At 38.2% G+C, this 22,675-nt stretch overlaps 1 long non-coding RNA gene across 1 annotated transcript; it reads right to left on the bottom strand.

The window, feature by feature from the left end:
• Positions 1–20,112: 20,112 nt before the first annotated feature.
• LOC145452746 (uncharacterized) lies at positions 20,113–21,908 on the bottom strand. Its single transcript, XR_013919490.1, has 4 exons — positions 21,570–21,908; positions 20,357–21,510; positions 20,218–20,292; positions 20,113–20,155 (listed from the first exon to the last, which is right to left on the bottom strand). It is a non-coding gene; the product is annotated as an uncharacterized LOC145452746 (long non-coding RNA).
• Positions 21,909–22,675: the final 767 nt, after the last annotated feature.

The raw sequence follows: 22,675 nt of genomic DNA, 5'->3' as shown, positions 1-22,675 counted from the left end.
TTTAAAACTAACGCAGTCGAATACCGACTTTTACGCATATCTGTTTTGCGTGAACATAGCATATACCTATACATAGTCAATTTTAATAGCAGAATTACCGTGTTAAACATTGAATTCCCACCTTGAAAGTTGGTACGCGGTTATAGGATATTATAAAAATGCGATGGAACACCTTTAAAACTAACGCAGTCGAATACCGACTTTTACGCATATCTGTTTTGCATGAACATAGCATATACCTATACATAGTCAATTTTAATAGTAGAATTACCCTGTTAAACATTGAATTCCCACCTTGAAAGTTGGTCGGTGGTTATAGGACATTATAACAATGCACCATACCAAATCCCATCACACATTTCATGTTGGAACTTTAAAACTAACGCGGCTCTACAACGACTCTTTGCGTACATCTGTTTTGTGGGAGCGTATATAGCACGTACCCATACATAACCAACTTTAATAACGGAATTACCATCCTTAACATTGAATCCAAACTCTAAACTTGATACGTAGTTGTAGGAGATTATGGCAATGCACCATGCTAAATTTCAACACACATCTAATGATGGAACACCTTTGAAACTATCGCAGTCGAATACCGACTTTTACGCATATCTGTTTTCGTGAACATAACATATACCCATACATATAGTTAATTTTAATAACAGAATTAGCATGCTAAACATTAAATTATCACCTTGAACCTTGGTACGCAGTTGTAGGACATAATAACATTGCACCATACCAAATTTCGTCGATTCTTCTTGCTTCCTATAACATCCCACTCGAAGCCTTCGTTATTAGGCTATGATCTCAGGCTGAGCTATGTCTTGAAGCCTACGGGACTCTGCAAATTGTTTCGATTTATTCTAACCGTTTTAATTCGAGGACGCTCATACATAACCAACTTTAATAACGGAATTACCATCCTTAACATTGAATCCAAACTCTAAACTTGATACGTAGTTGTAGGAGATTATGGCAATGCACCATGCTAAATTTCAACACACATCTAATGATGGAACACCTTTGAAACTATCGCAGTCGAATACCGACTTTTACGCATATCTGTTTTCGTGAACATAACATATACCCATACATAGTTAATTTTAATAACAGAATTAGCATGCTAAACATTAAATTATCACCTTGAACCTTGGTACGCAGTTGTAGGACATAATAACATTGCACCATACCAAATTTCGTCGATTCTTCTTGCTTCCTATAACATCCCACTCGAAGCCTTCGTTATTAGGCTATGATCTCAGGCTGAGCTATGTCTTGAAGCCTACGGGACTCTGCAAATTGTTTCGATTTATTCTAACCGTTTTAATTCGAGGACGCTCATTTCACTCAATGTATCGATGCGTACGGTATACTCTACATACAAAATTTTCTGAATAATTCTCACTATGTTAATCTACCATAAGAAAGACAATTTGACTCCTAAAGCCCGAAGTACTTGTTCGCTTGAGCTAAGCCGCAGCGCTTGGAGTGGAATTTTATAGTTCTTGTAAAAAGTTGTTTGTACACAATATATGTTTAAGGTAAGTCTACGCATTAATGATTTCGTCCGAGTTTGCATTTTAGTAGTATATACTAATTCACGATAGCGCGATTGTAACTTGTGCAAGTACAGGAAAATCATAGTTCTTGAACCGTACTCAATGATTAATAGAGCATTTTTGCTATTTTTCATTGCCATAAGTCATTCTGGAGCGCGTTCCGAATAGTATTGTAGAATTTTCTAAAGTCGTAACAGCTTACTAGCATATACGCGAATCCCAAGGTGAAAATAATCGACCGAACTATAGCCGTAGGCGTGCGATTCGCAGGGCTTTATTTATACAAACTCTATCGATGCCTGTACGCGAACCCCAGCGTGAAAACGATTAGGTCTAATTAACACGTTCTGAAGCCAAAAATTTAGTCAACATCATTGAGATAGCCATGATTTGAAGATGGTGATCGAGTGTGACAATAGCACTCACCAAGGTTAGACAAACATAACCTTAAACTACTCTCTACTTCACAAAATATAAAGTTATAAAAGTAAGCAGATTTCCATGAAAACCCGTGAAATAGAAGTAAAAGTAGCCTAGAAACATAACTACTTAATGAAAAATCGTGATTCTTGAAGTGACCACATTTCATACGATTCAGTCCTTTTCATGTCACTAGAATAAGGTGATTACACGATTCAAGTCTACCTGAGAATCCGAACTACCCTGTGAAGTTGATATATCAAGTTGTGAACCGTGAAAGGGTTGTAATCTCGGTGAAATAGTGTGCGACACATTTTTCCACAATTCGAATGCATGTCGGTTCGTACTAAGACCATGTTACGGTCAAATATGTGTGTTTTTCTGTCTCCAAGTCAGCTACCTCCACATTGAATGTACAGAGTCGGTGCATGTATGAGACTTCAGAACATGAATTTGTAATCCATGATGCTTGTAATGCCGGCCATGATGTTATCCATGATGTATGTAATGTCACACACCTCGTTTACGCGAATACTTGGTATTTATGAACAATCGTGAAGTATACTGGATGTGTAATGTCTTGTTATTTTCATGGAAACACGGGGGTGTAACATGTTTGAATATTGTTCATTGGTTTGTCGATTCAGAGTTGATATCCGGATCCGGTTAATACTTTCTCGGGTTTCCGATTTCAAACTGAACGGTGGGATATGTATTGACCAATAAAGAGTGACACAATATAGTAAACATGTGTGAGAAAACTCACAAGTAACCCGACATGTCAAATTTTGTTACGCATTTCATGATTGAACAACTTTAAAACTAACGCAGTTCCATACCGACTTTAGCTGGAGCGTAGCACGTACCTATGCATACTCAACTTTAATAACGGAATTACCGAGCTAAACATTGAATGCGCAACTTGAAGATTGGTTCACAGGTGTAGGACAGTATGATAATGGAACATATCAAATTTCATCACACATTTCATGATGGAACACCTTTAAAACTAACGCAGTTCTATACCAACTTCGCGGGAATCTGTTTGCGGGAGCGTAGCACGTACCTATGCGTGATCAACTTTAGTGATGGAATTACAGATGTAATTAAGTTTCAACACTTTTACAACGATTCGTCTTGCTTCCTATAACATCCCACTCGATGCCCTCGTTATTAGGCTGTAATCTCAGCCTGAGCTATGTCTTGAAGCCTACGGGACTCTGCAAATTGTTTCGATTTATTCTCTCCGTTTCAATTTAAGATAAGGAAGGCCATTTCACTCAAAATATCGATGCCTACGGTACTCTAGAAAATTTTCTGATTAATTCTTCCTATGCTTATTTATCATAAGAAAGATGATTTGCAGAGGTGGTCAGTAACGAAGTACTTCTACTTTTTCGAAGTACTCAAGTAGTTTTCCTCTACTTCTGGTACTTACTCAAGTAGATCTGATTTTCGCTACTTCTACTTCTACTTCTTAATATTTTGTTATCTACTTACTTACTTTTCGCTATTTTCAGTTTGTCAAGTAGAAGTAGTTCAATCTTCCAATCAGGAAGATAGCCTGAGGAATTTCGGAGCTGTTTTCACGGAGTATATTAACATTTAATTTTCATAAAAGTTTAATAAAGCACAGAATTTTCGTCGCGCTTCGCGCGCAGTGGATACGGTGTGACCAGTATGATTTCACGAAAGTATCGGTGAATATAATTTAGGCGGAGGGTTGGCGTGGTTCCGTTCACACCACATTGTCGCCCTTCACCCATGAAATAATTCATCACAGTATATGGCTCATCATAACGTTTGAAACTGATGTTTCGCAATCTAGCATTTTCTTGTCATATCGTAATCTAGCACATATATGTCCATGGCATGTCCTGGAAGAGTGTTTTAGCATACCACCCTTGAAACTTTCTGGACTAAAAACATGAAATACATATTCTGCTTTTAGAAGTAGTATTTATATTTCACTTTCAATTCTCAGTATCATATACTTTGAGTTATAATTAATATCAGTTCTTTTGTCCGAATAACATACATGTTGAAGTATAAAAGCAAGTGCAGTAATGCCTTTAATTTCTGGAAATAAAGCTACACAATGTGGCATTTTTACGGTCCACCATATTTTTTATTAACGTTTACAAATCGCGCAAAGTGTTTACACCGTATCCTATACAACTTTTCCATATTGCTCTTCGACTAAACTACGGGCCTTATAGGGGGATGGCGCCATACCATGCAATTTTCCAAAACGCGTTGTTCGAGAAAACAGAGGATTAGTATCGCATTTCCTTATCAATACTATCATTTTCACCCCATGATGTGGACGAATGCTTATGCTATCGAAAATTGGATACCTGCTGGTATGCATCAATATGAATCAAGCTCGTCACCTATCACATAGCTCAATTTGCACCTATTTATAGTCCATCCAATCAGGATCGTTTTCAAAACTACTTACTTACTTGAGTACTTTTAAAGTTAGTCAATTCTACTTCTACTTCAAGTAGTTTTAGGTTGCTCATGAAAGAAGTACTTCTACTTGTACTTGAGTAGATTTTTTCGTTGCTACTTCTACTTCTACTTGAGTAGCTTTCTTGACTACTTTGACCACCTCTGATGATTTGACACCTAAAGTACGAAATACTTGTTCGCTTGAGCTAAGCCGCAGCGCTCGGAGTGGAATTTTACGGGGTATGCGGACTCATTTCGTAGGGCTCTATGCCATAGGAGCATACTTTACGCTCCAATTCGATTCCCACACATTCCATATAATTACTAACAGAACCATTGAGTACCAGCCTTGACATTTTCCGTAGTACTAGATGGCATGTATACAATTTCATGACATCCGACAGTACGACGGAGACTATCAAAATATCGAAAGAAGACGTCTATTCTTTTCTGAAATAATCAAGGTTTTATCAGGACTTCCCTTCATATAAACTCCAGCAGAATCACTAATAACCACTCAAGTTTACTTAATTTACTCTAATTTGATACTCGTGTACCAAATCCCTATTTTCCGCAAGTAGGATAGAGGCTATCGCTCGATACTCAACGATTCGTAATTTTGCTGGAATTTTAGTACAATTAGGGATTGAAAAGTGACTGATACAAGTGGTTATGTTTGTAGGATATTTACACTTCTACTAAGCGGTTTTTCAGGAGAAACTACCTACTTTTAGGACTTTATATTTTAAAGTAGTTTAAGGTTACGGTTGTATCACCTTGACAAATGCTATGATCAAAAACTGCTTTTGCTAAACTCTTACACATTCACTAAACTTCTACACTGAATCTTGAGCTCCAGGGCATTGTGATTATGCAGCATACCAAATTGCATCACACATTTACACTTCATGATGGAATAACTGTAAAACTAACCCAGTTCTATAGCAACTTTTGCCTACATCTGTTTTCGGTAGCGTGTACATGTACATTGTACATATACATAGTCAGCTTTAATAACAGAATTACCATGCTAATATGTGACTCCTCACCTTGAAACTTGGTACGTAGTTGTAGGACATTGTTATTATGCAGCATACGAAATTTTCTTACGCATTTCCTAATGGAACAACTTTAAAACTAACGCGGCTCTATATCGACATTTTGCGTACATCTGTTTGTGGGGGCGTATAGTACGTACCCATACATAGCCAACTTTAATAACGGAATTACCATGCTTAACATTGAATCCCAACTCTAAACTTGATACGTAGTTGTAGGACATTATGGCAATGCACCATGCTAGATTTCATCCCACATCTAATGATGGAACACCTTTGAAACTATCGCAGTCGAATACCGACTTTTACGCATATCTGTTTTTCGTGAACACAGCATATACCAATACATAGTCAATTTTAATAACAGAATTAGTATGCTAAACATTAAATTCTCACCTTGAACGTTGGTACGCAGTTGTAGGACATAATAAGAATGCACCATACCAAATTTCGTCAGACATTTCATGATGTAACACCTTTAAAACCAACGCAGTTCTATACAGACTTTTGGCTAAGTCTGTTTTTCCGTAGCGTAGCACGTACCTATGCATAGTCAACTTTAATAACGGAATTACCATGTTAATAATCGACTCCCAACCTTGAAACTCGCTACACCGTTGTAAGACATTATGACAATGCACCATGTCAAATTTTGTTACGCATTTCATGATTGAACAACTTTAAAACTAATCCAGTTCCATGCCGACTTTTGCGGGGGGCGTAGCACGTACCTATGCATACCCAACTTTAATAACGGAATTACCGAGCTTAACATTGAATGCGCAACTTGAAGATTGGTTCACAGGTGTAGGACATTATGACAATGGAACATACCACTGCGCTAACTTTCAGAATTGTTAAGTATAGTACTCGCACTTTGTGAGAATACCCAAGTAGCTTTTTGCCTACATGCACCAAATACTCTCAAGTCCTTATGATATTGGAGTACATCAACTTCATGATAGCTAGAGTATTGAACAGAAATAGACCCAGAGTACTAACGTTTTACTTACTCGGAAATGACTACTTCTACCTTATTTTAAACGATATCTCGTTCGAAGTGAAATTTATGTGGTTTTTGGATAATATCCAAGATGTAGGCTCACTTTGAAGGGTACTTCCTAAAACTCAAATATTGCGCAAAAGTACAATTAGGGATCTAAAAGTAACTAATATAGATGGTTATTTTCGTAGATTACTTACCCTCTACTCAAGAGGTTTTTCAGGTGGAACTACCTACTTTTAGGACTGTGTATGTCAAAGTAGTTTGAGCTTACGTTTATATCACCTTGACAAGTGACATTATCACACATGAAAATGATATTATCGCGTAATACCAGAAGTTAACACACGTCAATGTGTTTCGGAATTCAATAGAAATTGGTTACTAAGAGAAGTATATTCTTGTGTACACAATAGCGGAGAGAATATTTAAAATGTAGTAAGCAGGCCGATGGGTATTCATTGAGTTGTATAAGCATAAAAAACATTCCCGCGCGCTCCTAAACCCTGCCTAACCCTACCACCTAATCCTAAAACGCGCACGGGAATGTTTTTTATTCTTATACAACTCAATGAATACCCATCGGCCTGCTTACTACATTTTAAATATTCTCTCCGCTATTGTGTACACAAGAATATACTTCTCTTAGTAACCAATTTCTATTGAATTCCGAACCACATTGACGTGTGTTAACTTCTGGTATTACGCGATAATATCATTTTCATGTGTGATAATGTCACTTGTCAAAGTGATATAAACGTAAGCTCAAACTACTTTGACATACACAGTCCTAAAAGTAGGTAGTTCCACCTGAAAAACCTCTTGAGTAGAGGGTAAGTAATCTACGAAAATAACCATCTATATTAGTTACTTTTAGATCCCTAATTGTACTTTTGCGCAATATTTGAGTTTTAGGAAGTACCCTTCAAAGTGAGCCTACATCTTGGATATTATCCAAAAACCACATAAATTTCACTTCGAACGAGGTATCGTTTAAAATAAGGTAGAAGTAGTCATTTCCGAGTAAGTAAAACGTTAGTACTCTGGGTCTATTTCTGTTCAATACTCTAGCTATCATGAAGTTGATGTACTCCAATATCATAAGGACTTGAGAGTATTTGGTGCATGTAGGCAAAAAGCTACTTGGGTATTCTCACAAAGTGCGAGTACTATACTTAACAATTCTGAAAGTTAGCGCAGTGGTATGTTCCATTGTCATAATGTCCTACACCTGTGAACCAATCTTCAAGTTGCGCATTCAATGTTAAGCTCGGTAATTCCGTTATTAAAGTTGGGTATGCATAGGTACGTGCTACGCCCCCCGCAAAAGTCGGCATGGAACTGGATTAGTTTTAAAGTTGTTCAATCATGAAATGCGTAACAAAATTTGACATGGTGCATTGTCATAATGTCTTACAACGGTGTAGCGAGTTTCAAGGTTGGGAGTCGATTATTAACATGGTAATTCCGTTATTAAAGTTGACTATGCATAGGTACGTGCTACGCTACGGAAAAACAGACTTAGCCAAAAGTCTGTATAGAACTGCGTTGGTTTTAAAGGTGTTACATCATGAAATGTCTGACGAAATTTGGTATGGTGCATTCTTATTATGTCCTACAACTGCGTACCAACGTTCAAGGTGAGAATTTAATGTTTAGCATACTAATTCTGTTATTAAAATTGACTATGTATTGGTATATGCTGTGTTCACGAAAAACAGATATGCGTAAAAGTCGGTATTCGACTGCGATAGTTTCAAAGGTGTTCCATCATTAGATGTGGGATGAAATCTAGCATGGTGCATTGCCATAATGTCCTACAACTACGTATCAAGTTTAGAGTTGGGATTCAATGTTAAGCATGGTAATTCCGTTATTAAAGTTGGCTATGTATGGGTACGTACTATACGCCCCCACAAACAGATGTACGCAAAATGTCGATATAGAGCCGCGTTAGTTTTAAAGTTGTTCCATTAGGAAATGCGTAAGAAAATTTCGTATGCTGCATAATAACAATGTCCTACAACTACGTACCAAGTTTCAAGGTGAGGAGTCACATATTAGCATGGTAATTCTGTTATTAAAGCTGACTATGTATATGTACAATGTACATGTACACGCTACCGAAAACAGATGTAGGCAAAAGTTGCTATAGAACTGGGTTAGTTTTACAGTTATTCCATCATGAAGTGTAAATGTGTGATGCAATTTGGTATGCTGCATAATCACAATGCCCTGGAGCTCAAGATTCAGTGTAGAAGTTTAGTGAATGTGTAAGAGTTTAGCAAAAGCAGTTTTTGATCATAGCATTTGTCAAGGTGATACAACCGTAACCTTAAACTACTTTAAAATATAAAGTCCTAAAAGTAGGTAGTTTCTCCTGAAAAACCGCTTAGTAGAAGTGTAAATATCCTACAAACATAACCACTTGTATCAGTCACTTTTCAATCCCTAATTGTACTAAAATTCCAGCAAAATTACGAATCGTTGAGTATCGAGCGATAGCCTCTATCCTACTTGCGGAAAATAGGGATTTGGTACACGAGTATCAAATTAGAGTAAATTGAGTAAACTTGAGTGGTTATTAGTGATTCTGCTGGAGTTTATATGAAGGGAAGTCCTGATAAAACCTTGATTATTTCAGAAAAGAATAGACGTCTTCATTCGATATTTTGATAGTCTCCGTCGTACTGTCGGATGTCATGAAATTGTATACATGCCATCTAGTACTACGGAAAATGTCAAGGCTGGTACTCAATGGTTCTGTTAGTAATTATATGGAATGTGTGGGAATCGAATTGGAGCGTAAAGTATGCTCCTATGGCATAGAGCCCTACGAAATGAGTCCACATACCCCGTAAAATTCCACTCCGAGCGCTGCGGCTTAGCTCAAGCGATCAAGTATTTCGTACTTTAGGTGTCAAATCATCTTTCTTATGATAAATAAGCATAGGAAGAATTAATCAGAAAATTTTCTAGAGTACCGTAGGCATCGATATTTTGAGTGAAATGGCCTTCCTTATCTTAAATTGAAACGGAGAGAATAAATCGAAACAATTTGCAGAGTCCCGTAGGCTTCAAGACATAGCTCAGGCTGAGATTACAGCCTAATAACGAGGGCATCGAGTGGCATGTTATAGGAAGCAAGACGAATCGTTGTAAAAGTGTTGAAACTTAATTACATCTGTAATTCCATCACTAAAGTTGATCACGCATAGGTACGTGCTACGCTCCCGCAAACAGATTCCCGCGAAGTTGGTATAGAACTGCGTTAGTTTTAAAGGTGTTCCATCATGAAATGTGTGATGAAATTTGATATGTTCCATCATCATACTGTCCTACACCTGTGAACCAATCTTCAAGTTGCGCATTCAATGTTTAGCTCGGTAATTCCGTTATTAAAGTTGAGTATGCATAGGTACGTGCTACGCTCCAGCTAAAGTCGGTATGGAACTGCGTTAGTTTTAAAGTTGTTCAATCATGAAATGCGTAACAAAATTTGACATGTCGGGTTACTTGTGAGTTTTCTCACACATGTTTACTATATTGTGTCACTCTTTATTGGTCAATACATATCCCACCGTTCAGTTTGAAATCGGAAACCCGAGAAAGTATTAACCGGATCCGGATATCAACTCTGAATCGACAAACCAATGAACAATATTCAAACATGTTACACCCCCGTGTTTCCATGAAAATAACAAGACATTACACATCCAGTATACTTCACGATTGTTCATAAATACCAAGTATTCGCGTAAACGAGGTGTGTGACATTACATACATCATGGATAACATCATGGCCGGCATTACAAGCATCATGGATTACAAATTCATGTTCTGAAGTCTCATACATGCACCGACTCTGTACATTCAATGTGGAGGTAGCTGACTTGGAGACAGAAAAACACACATATTTGACCGTAACATGGTCTTAGTACGAACCGACATGCATTCGAATTGTGGAAAAATGTGTCGCACACTATTTCACCGAGATTACAACCCTTTCACGGTTCACAACTTGATATATCAACTTCACAGGGTAGTTCGGATTCTCAGGTAGACTTGAATCGTGTAATCACCTTATTCTAGTGACATGAAAAGGACTGAATCGTATGAAATGTGGTCACTTCAAGAATCACGATTTTTCATTAAGTAGTTATGTTTCTAGGCTACTTTTACTTCTATTTCACGGGTTTTCATAGAAATCTGCTTACTTTTATAACTTTATATTTTGTGAAGTAGAGAGTAGTTTAAGGTTATTTTTGTCTAACCTTGGTGAGTGCTATTGTCACACTCGATCACCATCTTCAAATCATGGCTATCTCAATGATGTTGACTAAATTTTCGGCTTCAGAACGTGTTAATTAGACCTAATCGTTTTCACGCTGGGGTTCGCGTACAGGCATCGATAGAGTTTGTATAAATAAAGCCCTGCGAATCGCACGCCTACGGCTATAGTTCGGTCGATTATTTTCACCTTGGGATTCGCGTATATGCTAGTAAGCTGTTACGACTTTAGAAAATTCTACAATACTATTCGGAACGCGCTCCAGAATGACTTATGGCAATGAAAAATAGCAAAAATGCTCTATTAATCATTGAGTACGGTTCAAGAACTATGATTTTCCTGTACTTGCACAAGTTACAATCGCGCTATCGTGAATTAGTATATACTACTAAAATGCAAACTCGGACGAAATCATTAATGCGTAGACTTACCTTAAACATATATTGTGTACAAACAACTTTTTACAAGAACTATAAAATTCCACTCCAAGCGCTGCGGCTTAGCTCAAGCGAACAAGTACTTCGGGCTTTAGGAGTCAAATTGTCTTTCTTATGGTAAATTACCATAGGGAGAATTATTCAGAAAATTTTGTATGTAGAGTATACCGTACGCATCGATACATTGAGTGAAATGAGCGTCCTCGAATTAAAACGGTTAGAATAAATCGAAACAATTTGCAGAGTCCCGTAGGCTTCAAGACATAGCTCAGCCTGAGATCATAGCCTAATAACGAAGGCTTCGAGTGGGATGTTATAGGAAGCAAGAAGAATCGACGAAATTTGGTATGGTGCAATGTTATTATGTCCTACAACTGCGTACCAAGGTTCAAGGTGATAATTTAATGTTTAGCATGCTAATTCTGTTATTAAAATTAACTATGTATGGGTATATGTTATGTTCACGAAAACAGATATGCGTAAAAGTCGGTATTCGACTGCGATAGTTTCAAAGGTGTTCCATCATTAGATGTGTGTTGAAATTTAGCATGGTGCATTGCCATAATCTCCTACAACTACGTATCAAGTTTAGAGTTTGGATTCAATGTTAAGGATGGTAATTCCGTTATTAAAGTTGGTTATGTATGAGCGCCCTCGAATTAAAACGGTTAGAATAAATCGAAACAATTTGCAGAGTCCCGTAGGCTTCAAGACATAGCTCAGCCTGAGATCATAGCCTAATAACGAAGGCTTCGAGTGGGATGTTATAGGAAGCAAGAAGAATCGACGAAATTTGGTATGGTGCAATGTTATTATGTCCTACAACTGCGTACCAAGGTTCAAGGTGATAATTTAATGTTTAGCATGCTAATTCTGTTAGTAAAATTAACTATGTATGGGTATATGTTATGTTCACGAAAACAGATATGCGTAAAAGTCGGTATTCGACTGCGATAGTTTCAAAGGTGTTCCATCATTAGATGTGTGTTGAAATTTAGCATGGTGCATTGCCATAATCTCCTACAACTACGTTTCAAGTTTAGAGTTTGGATTCAATGTTAAGGATGGTAATTCCGTTATTAAAGTTGGTTATGTATGGGTACGTGCTATATACGCCCCCACAAAACAGATGTACGCAAAGAGTCGTTGTAGAGCCGCGTTAGTTTTAAAGTTCCAACATGAAATGTGTGATGGGATTTGGTATGGTGCATTGTTATAATGTCCTATAACCACCGACCAACTTTCAAGGTGGGAATTCAATGTTTAACAGGGTAATTCTACTATTAAAATTGACTATGTATAGGTATATGCTATGTTCATGCAAAACAGATATGCGTAAAAGTCGGTATTCGACTGCGTTAGTTTTAAAGGTGTTCCATCGCATTTTTATAATGTCCTATAACCGCGTACCAACTTTCAAGGTGGGAATTCAATGTTTAACACGGTAATTCTGCTATTAAAATTGACTATGTATATGTATATGCTATGTTCACGCAAAACAGATATGCGTAAAAGTCGGTATTCGACTGCGTTAGTTTTAAAGGTGTTCCATCATTAGATGTGTGACGAAATTTAGCATGGTGCATTGCCATAATGTCCTACATCTACGTATCAAGTTTAGAGTTGGGATTCAATGTTAAGCATGGTAATTCCGTTAGTTGACTATGTATAGGTACGTGCTATACGCTCCCGCAAAACAGATGCACGCAAAAAGTTGATGTGGAGCCGCGTTAGTTTTAAAGTTGTTCCATTATGAAATGCGCAAGGAAATTTGGTATGCTGCATAATCACAATGTCCTAAACTACGTACCGAGTTTCAATGTGAGGAGTCACATATTAGTATGGTAATTCTGTTATTAAAGCTGACTATGTATATGTACATTGTACACGCTACCGAAAACAGATTTAGGCAAAAGTTGCTATAGAACTGCGTTAGTTTTAAAGTTGTTCCATTATGAAATGTGTGATGAAATTTGGTATGCTGCATAATCACAATGCCCTGGAGCTCATTTAGATACGTTTTTTAATGCAGTTACACATTTTAGTTGTTTTGATGTAAGGAAAAAATCATTCGATAACTCGATACAACTGGTAGAAGTGGCAATTTACGAAGAAAGTTAGCATTCTAAGTTTGTGGTATTTGATCAATACCCAGCAAACACTCGATTTCCAGTTGACTTCCTGCGGAATAGCCGCAGGGCGCCCAGTGTTACTTCCCTGGAGTGGATTTGTCGACTACTAGAAGCGTCCTAAACACTTCCTGAGTTGGTCTACTATGGACGTGAAGCGACTCCATATGGACTCATAGGACCTGCTGTGAACGTGATTTGACTCCCTATGGATGCGTCAGACCTACTGTGGACGTGAAGTGACTCCCTATGGATATGTCATTTACCACCTGTTCTATTCCTCGGGATTACCATATCAGGACTCCCCTCCACACCTGGTGCAATTACATGGAATTCAACATCATATAAACTAACGAACTGTTTATATTGGGTTACTGGAAAACGACAATTGCAAAATACAAGTATAACATTAACTAATGAACTAACTTGTTAACAAAGTTCAGGCTTACGTGACAAATCGATCAGGAAATCACTACGAATAAATGTGTCAGTGGGATTTTGTATATAACAGCAAGTTCTAAGTCAATTTTATATTACCATTACAAACATTTCAATTGAAGTGCATCATGAAATTAGAAATAAACGTGTCACATGACTTTGAAAAAGTACAACTGCTAATACAACTAAAACAGGGAAAAGCATGAAGCAATCATAAGTAATAATTTACATTGCATATGATAAAACGATGCATCATTTGCACCGCATCATGTTAAGAGCGCAAGCGCGTATTCGCAATAAACTTGGTTGCAACAACAGTTTTCTTCTTGGGTCTTTGTTTTGCCTGAAACATATACAACAATGTCAGCAGATCATTTGGAATTTGCGTCAGGCCTTCAATTTCTATTTCCTCGTGCATTAATTGTGATGTCTAGTTATCCACTACCGCTACTTCTACTTGTGCTGAGTGATAATTTATGACGATACTGCCATGTCTACTCGAGTGCGGGAAGCTTCTGACGTAGTGATACGGAGTAAGCGACCCGTCAATCAAATTAAATTGTGGAAACACCTCAAGTACATACTTCAGTACTTTCCAGAACTTCTACTATACCTAAAATAGTTTTGATAAGCCGTGTATATCGCTGCTAGAGTGCTTGAACCCGAGTAGAAATACATTGCGTTACTCTTACTTGTACTAGACTACTGACTCTACAAATATTTCTAATTGAGTGCTGAAAATGATTACTTTCCTTATCTCTGTTTAAAAGCATACAACTACGACATTCCTCAAGTCTCCATATTTTGACCGTGTCGACACTTGGAAGTAGTTTGATGTCTTGTAAATCGCTATTTATACTATTTAGTACGGTACTAACGATGAATACTTTGACCACCTTCATTTCGAACTTACCACATACTACAACTAGGGCTTGCCACGGATCTGAATAGAGTAACGATAAGTTGAAACAGATGATCTTTTAGGGTACATGAATTGTACTCAACAAGAATTAGAATTCCGATTCTATGTACCACTGCGAGGCCTAAAAACATCGATTGGTCATTTTGCAGAACACGGCACATGTGGGACGTAGCTACGCGCGATCGTGTGAATGACAAATGTATTGTCTCAAAGTACAATAAAATAGGAATTATCTTAAATCTAAAAAATATTCTTCGATGTGATGTAGAGCCGGTATTCATTTTCTTTGAAGTCGCATAGGAGATAGATATTTCAACTCTTCCTTGTTCTTAATGTTGTCACATCATATAGAGCAGAGGCTTCAAATTCAAAGGTGGTCGCAGGTCATTTTCCGGAATTTTGACGACGCAGTAAGATAAGGATATTCAATGTATAATTTCCATGTAGGCCTTATTTGACGGGAGCTTGCAGACAAGCATTCCACAAACATCTCGAGAATGTAATTTACTATTGTATCATTCACGTTTGACACGAAAAAAAATCACAGTTTTGAATATTTCAATAAAATTATTTTTGTGCTGGGCATAATTTGTTAAAATAATGAGTTATAGAGATAATGCAATATGATGCATCATGACATCGTCAAACTCTGGGTTATAATATTGCAGTTGGTGGACCTTTGACGTGTCACAGTTTTTTGTAGGGTATTTTAAAATCTACTGAAATTTGATCTGGTATTAGAGCATTTGAGCGATGTGGCCTAATCCGGGTTTTGATATAGTCGTGATAAGTAGGCTGTTGCTACTGTCATTACCGAAGTCAAATTAATTCAGAATTAGATGTTGCCTTCGATTATTATTGGAACATATCAATAACAACTTTAGCCATAGTAATAGCATTGTTTCTTAGCCTTAGCGATCGCACCCTTTATGCTACTTAAAAGATTTCTAGCAGCCCACAATTTATTTTCAACACAATTTCTGATGGTACCTATATTAAAATCAGATAGTCAATTCACATAAAATTGCGCATAGCACGAGAACCACAGCATATAGTTCTAATTCCACGATGAATACCGTACCCTCTGATGTGGTGCTTCGTACCACGAAAGGGTCTACGGGCCCTCGTTAAGAACCCTTGGGATAGAATAGAGCACAAAATTTTCTTTTAGAACTTTTTAATTCATTTTGAAGTGAATTTTACAAGCTTGGTAAATGGCTAATTGTACAGCAGTAGAAATTCAAGGCGTTGCAATTGCAACTATCTCAACTCCAGTGCAAACAATAATTACTTTGACCACCAGCTATGATTAAACGCTAAGAAGGCCTACGCAACACCTCAACCAAATCTACTTTTTAAAACTTATTATTTGTATACTTTCCAGAACTGCATTATCTACTTCCATTTCGGGTAGATCTAACACAACTTTAAAGTTGTTACCTCTAGGTGTGTATAAATCCATAACATTACATCTACTTCAGTTCAAAAGATGATTACTTTCACAGCCTCTGGTTTCCATGAAGTGTAATCAATGTTTTATACCTTTCGGCTTTTTCCTGAGGATGACACAGCACCGATTTACAGCAACGCTTGTTCCATGTGGCAGTATAGTTCTTCCGAACGTTTTTGGTTCCAGTCATCAAGACATTCTTTGTACAGTGTTCTTGGCGTTGTTGAACACTATCAATTGAAGACATTGCCGATCTAAATAATCAAAATTATTATAATGTTTGTAGTGAAGCCATTTGTCAAGAAGCCAAGCCAGGAATCTAGAATATCCTGTAAAAAATAACAAAGACAATGAAGTTCAAGCTGGACCATTCCCACATTCTACTCACTATAATGACTAATCAGTAGGGCTGAGCACATTGGTATGGTTACTCAAATCTCGAACGAGTATCAATTCTTATGATTCGAGCCAAGTATGTGACTATTTTCAAGACAGCCTACTGAAATTACACGCTCTATGCCACTATAAGAATGCAGTTTATAATAAAATTATAGTTCCATCCAGCACGTTTTAGCAGCCCGATTGCGAACCACCGTAAATAGTATATTCCCGCATCATCGATGGCACTTTTTTCAGGGTAATAAATTGCTACTTATTGAACAATCATAATTCATCATATATAGTTCGTAACTTCAACTTACATAATTCAACATCTTGATCCAGGAACAATGCACCACTGCGGCGCCTTCCTCTGAAGTTTATAACTACATAACATTGCCTGTTCAATATCCAGTCTCCTGGTAGAAATGAAGTAACTTTGTATACACAAACACAGATATGTCCCATCCATATGTAGTAAGAAGCCATTGATAATAAGGTTGCGTTTTCTTATCGACGGCAAGATGACCATCGAGCAATCAGCCTTCCTTAGGGCCCATCCTTGGCCTACTTTTTTAATACTGCTGCAATGTAGGCAATGTTTCCGTGTATATATACTAATATAGAAAGTTATAATCAAGCTATAAAAGTATGCACGCAGGCCGTGCCAATATTGCGGTAACATTGCCAACAACCCGTCTGCACCAGACCATGAACATGTTAAGTTTATAGAGTTTATAATTGGTTTAGTGTTGGAGTATCCTTTGATTAGAGCGAGGTTAAAGATGGGCTAACAAACTATTATAATGTTGTTCCTAAAATACCCTAAATACAAACCAATATTCCCATAAATTCTTACATGTTCACTGAAAGCCTCAATTATTTTATTAACGCTATTATAGATGGTTATATACTGTTGTGGACACAAAAATACGAAAATGGATGTTAATGTGATGCTACAATCTTCACGCATCCACAAATTCAGCAATCTCACATTCCATAAAGGAACATTCCACATTTCTCTTAGCCTACATAACATTTCAAAATTCAGTATATACCGATATGTTATAAAATACCGGTACATTACTTTATGCGGCATCTGGTTTTCTGATTGGGTCCTGTAGTCCTAAGAAATCCTTGTAAAACTTGTCACAGGATGCACATGAAATGTCAAGTTATTGCTTGTGAGACATTATGCAACAGAGCACAATAAATCAGACTTCTATGATCAATACATTATCATATAGTATCAAATGTACTACCATCGGCTTGCATGAGTTACCGATTAGCAGCGGGTCGATCAATTTCGTCTGTATAGCTGATATTACAGCCGTGTCACTATAATCATATAGTCGAATTCACTATCGCATCAGCAGCTCGTGATGATCGAGAGTCGAGACTGTTGCTGTTTATTAAATATAGCACTCAAATACCAAGCTTCCTGCCCTTCCGGTACTCATGATAGAGACATCTCACAATCCACGCTGTTAACGTTTCCAATTAAGAACTAAACCATTACTGTGATAATTCGTCCCTCCGCCATTGCTACATACGCTGATCAAATTGAATTACACGCGCATGCGCGATGCTCGCCAAATAGAAGAAGGCAGGCTTCTGGTTTTACGGTTGGATGAATTTGTAGCAACAGGCGTGTTCGACTCCATTATCGAAATAGCCGAGAGGATTGCTTACTGCGTTGTTCCGTGATTGGAATAGTCATGAAAATCCCATCATGACGATTATCAAGTTCTGATGTCGGAAGATTTCACATGCATTTCGAGTATTTGCCCCTGATGTGGGCATTTTCCACTCAGTAATGTCACAATAAAATAAGCAACTGTGTCTCTGTATCGCACATTAAACCGAGCCTCTTTAGCACTGTGCGACCACAATGATCGATAGCCGAGCTTGTGAAATTCCACGCGATGGGAAAGTCATCACCATATCAACATTCACGGCTTCACTCCACTAGATTTCACTTGTATCATGAGTGTATTCAACACAACTTATTTAGCATTGACTGCAGAATAATGCACATTTGAGTTCATAGAAACGATTTTCCAGTAAGGACATCCAAATCAACAACTGTGTAGGTGGCATCCAGGCATCACACTATAATGGCATCCACTGGGATGGTCATTGGTAACTGGCATAGGAGCACTCTAAAAGTTACTTCCTCTGGGGGTCACTTGGAGTTACATAATTGGACGTCAATTTGTGACTCACTGAGCAAGTCCTCAGTCACTAAAAGTGGGACGTGGGACGATTGGGCACAATTGTGGACGTACCCGTAAGTCCGTGGGAGATCGGGTGTTTGCTGGGTATGGAAATTCGTGCACTTTGCGATTAGGTTATGTTGAAAACATGAGTAACTTAGAGCAGTTGTTCATTGAAACTCAAGTCCAGCGCCTTAACCGCTCGCTCAACCCAGTTCCGTTGCTACGATATCTGAGAAATCTATTAAATTAGGGTAGAAATAACTATTTCCAAGTAAGCTTGAAAATTGTACAAGTTGCTATTTCTAAGACATGCGGAAACAAATTTGACTCGAAGTAGAATTTGAAAGGTTTCAATGGCAGGGTTGTAATGACTCGATTCATAATTGTGCGGGGGATCCCATTGTTGAATTTGAATTGATCAGCGTGTCGCTGTACATGATGCACTATATCGAAAGCATTATTGCTGGTTGAATATTGTCGAATGGTTGTCTATAATGTTAGTTGCATACAAGAATCTCGGAGATCTAAGCTCAAGATTTACGTACTCATGCTTGATTTGTTTCCATAGCCTCGACCTTGGGAATCGCTTGTATGCGTCCAAAGAAAATAAGTCGTGAAATGTGGAAACTGTAGAAACCGTTAGGAATCGCGTACCTGCCGCGAAAAGTTTGTTTAATTGTAACGCCGAGAATTGTGCGCCTACGGCTAGTCCGTTGGCGTTTTAGCGCTGATTAAATGATCCTTATACTCGACATGCAAAGTAAATTTGCAGGTATTGGAATGAATTCAGTTGTAGTGTGCGTTCATATTAGGTCATGAAATGCGGAGACCTCGGCAATCGAAACCGCGATCTGTCTGCGCTCAAAATCGCATTTTATATGAATTAATTAATTAGTGATGATGTGTAGAATTTTGATATATCATCATAGAACCCCGCGCCTAGTTCAACGTTGATGAGTGTTATCTGTGAATATCTGGCAAATATAGTATTCTATTGACATCATAGTTTTCGAAATTTATGTGTAATCTGAATGTTATTTATATCCAAAAAAGTAAGTTATTATATTAATATTTTCAAGTCGCAGCGCTTAAAATCGCATTTTATATTAATTAATTAGTGATGATACATTTCAAGTTATTCAATACATATTGCTAAATATACATGGAAAACCGGTATTGAAATTCACAAAACAATGAAATTTGCTCATAAATACATACGATGTGGCAGTGGCAGGTGACGTGGCAATGGGCATCCTGTAGGCGTGACAATGGGCGTCATATAGGCGTGGCAATTAGGATGACGTGGCGTTCTCTGATTGGTGCGTACCAATTTGATCAACCCTCACTACTGATGTGTGCGTCGGGGACGGGGGTTAGGGGGATCAACACTGTTCAAGAGGTATGAACTAAAATTCGAGAAATTTTTGACTAAACACATTGATCGACACACCTTGGAGCTGCGTCGACCTCCCTCCCTTCTTTGGTTTCTTTTGGTAGGGGAGGGAGGTCCCAGATGATCGGAGTCCTGAACAATATAGATGATTGTTTGTATAATGAAAATGACATTGGCGCCATATTCATTGGGTTACCTTTTGACCGTTACCTCTTTTGGAGGTGGTTCTTGATCGACCGTTACGTCTTTCGGAGGTTGTTGTTCTTGATCGACCGTTAAATCTTCTTCCACAGCCAAATTTGTATTTCCTTCTTCAAAAATGAAGGATATCTGCTCATTCATAATTGTTGATTATGTTATCTGTAAAGATACGAAAAACGGTTAGTACAGAATTAAAATAATGAAAATTCTACGGCATGCGAAGAAAGTAGCGTAAAGGATAGCTAAAGGCGTATAAAACAGTAAAGAAAGAATCAGTAGGTTAGCCGGTGTCTTCCGTGGGTTTGAAGTACGAGTTGGGTATGTAGATATTCCTTCTGGCGACGAAGGGTCGGCTTTACAGCTTAACCATGGTCGATTCCAAAACCTTTGAATGAAAAAGAAGAGAACAACCACGGGCAAGTATGGAATATAGTGACAGTTACTATGTGTGTACAAGAGCTCATATCATATAAATTACATATTCACAGTTTACCGCTGATGGTATTGGCCACTGAATGCTGCCTTATGATAGAAGGATGACAGATGTAACAAAATTGTTATCCATCTTCTCAACGACAACATCGGAAGACAGTAACGGATTGTCATTTTCTTTCTCAATGAAAGGGTTAAGGTCATTCAACAAATGAATCACCTTGCACCTCATTATTGAACATGTGACAGAGAGAGGTGTCATCGCCCTAACGAAAGTATCCTTATTAATTAATCAACATTAACGCCCAATCCGTACTAGTAGAGAATATATTTTATTGGAAGCCTATATAATACGCATGATCGACTAAACACCAAAATATGTTATATAGAGAGAACTCTTAGTTGTTTCAGGTATACAGATTTGAGCTTTTCACATAATTTATATTATCATGACGCCACGACTCTATAGAGACACGACTGTAAGCCCTACTAATGACCAAAGTTGGTCAGTAATGAAGTACTTCTACTTCAAGTAGGTTTTGCTCGCTTGCGCTACTTCGAGTTTTAAAACTACTTCTACTTGAGTAGCAACAATGAATTCACTGACCACCTGTGGTCATGACCATGGAGCGAACTCACCGGCTTTAGGAATCCTCCTATCCAGGTTGCGGTACGTCGATCCGACCATTGATTGTGTAGCACGTCCGAATTGCGACTCTTTGAATTACAAAAATATCAAATGAAAAGTTGAGAGTTACTGCACAACAATAACTTACAGAGCCGTATGAAGATGAAAGGATAGTTCCTTTGACAAAAAGCCACTATAACTCCGCAGCTGACTCGTGGAGTCGGCTGCTATCGCATTGGCAGCCTGGTCCTTGCTCCATCGGCAGAGTTCTTCCAAAAAGATACGCTTGAAAATGAGCAGCACTAGCACACTGTCCAGGAATAAACCTGTTCAGGTGCAAATGGAAAGAGTCCAGAGAAGTGGATCCTCTAGCGCAGCGGTAGACTGGCAATGCGACGCCCACTTTCACGAGGGTGCCAGTCTGGGTATATAACGACGCACTTTCTGGATATTTAATGCAGTCCAGATGTTTTTGTTCGTTCTCCCAAATTCTGCGGGAATCCAGTATGGGAACTCCGAGCGCATTGTTGCCCCTCGAGCTGGCGAGGATCTTCTGCAAGTTGTAAACGAGCAACCTGAGACACCTCTCTTGGAGAGTCGGCGAATCACATCTTTCTCAGATGGGCTTGAAATATGCTCTGCCAACATCTCGACAATTCAATCAACTTGAGGAAGGACGTTAACTCAACTCGAGTAGATGTATTTTATAACTGACCATCTGTGGCAGTTACTGATTTTTGAAAAGAATCAGCTTTGTTAACACTCTGCGGACGTTCTTGTCTGATGTCCTTTGATTGTATTCCACTCCTAGATGTTTGAATTTAATCTTGCAATAGGTCTTAGCTATGTCTTTTGTCAGAGTAATCACGTGATCATCACCCACCGAGGTGTCATAAATATGGTGTTCAAGCTCTGGGAAAGCAGGTGATTTACAAGACATGTTTGACAGAATAGCAGTTGCAAACGCGTTGATCAAGCCCTTGCAGTGAGGTAACTTCCCAGAAGTAACGCGAATCATTCGCTGGAAGCATTTTTCAGCCTCCTCACATATTGCAATAACGCCATTAGCTGGTTTGGTTAGGCCACCCCTGTTCTTGAATTGCAGGAAACTGCCACTGCTTGCTGAATCTACCAGGAGTGACCCTTTACACGTAGAGCATACACATCGCTCAGCCACGGACTTGGCAACATAGCCAGCAATGTATGATATAGCTTGATTTTTGTACTCTGACAAAGTTGTAATTTCAGGAACAT

Source organism: Botryllus schlosseri, chromosome 12, assembly GCF_051294905.1.
Source record: "Botryllus schlosseri isolate E-star chromosome 12, Bs_hap1, whole genome shotgun sequence".
In the NCBI taxonomy this organism is placed as follows: domain Eukaryota; kingdom Metazoa; phylum Chordata; class Ascidiacea; order Stolidobranchia; family Styelidae; genus Botryllus; species Botryllus schlosseri.
This window is presented reverse-complemented; position numbering and strand designations above follow the sequence as displayed.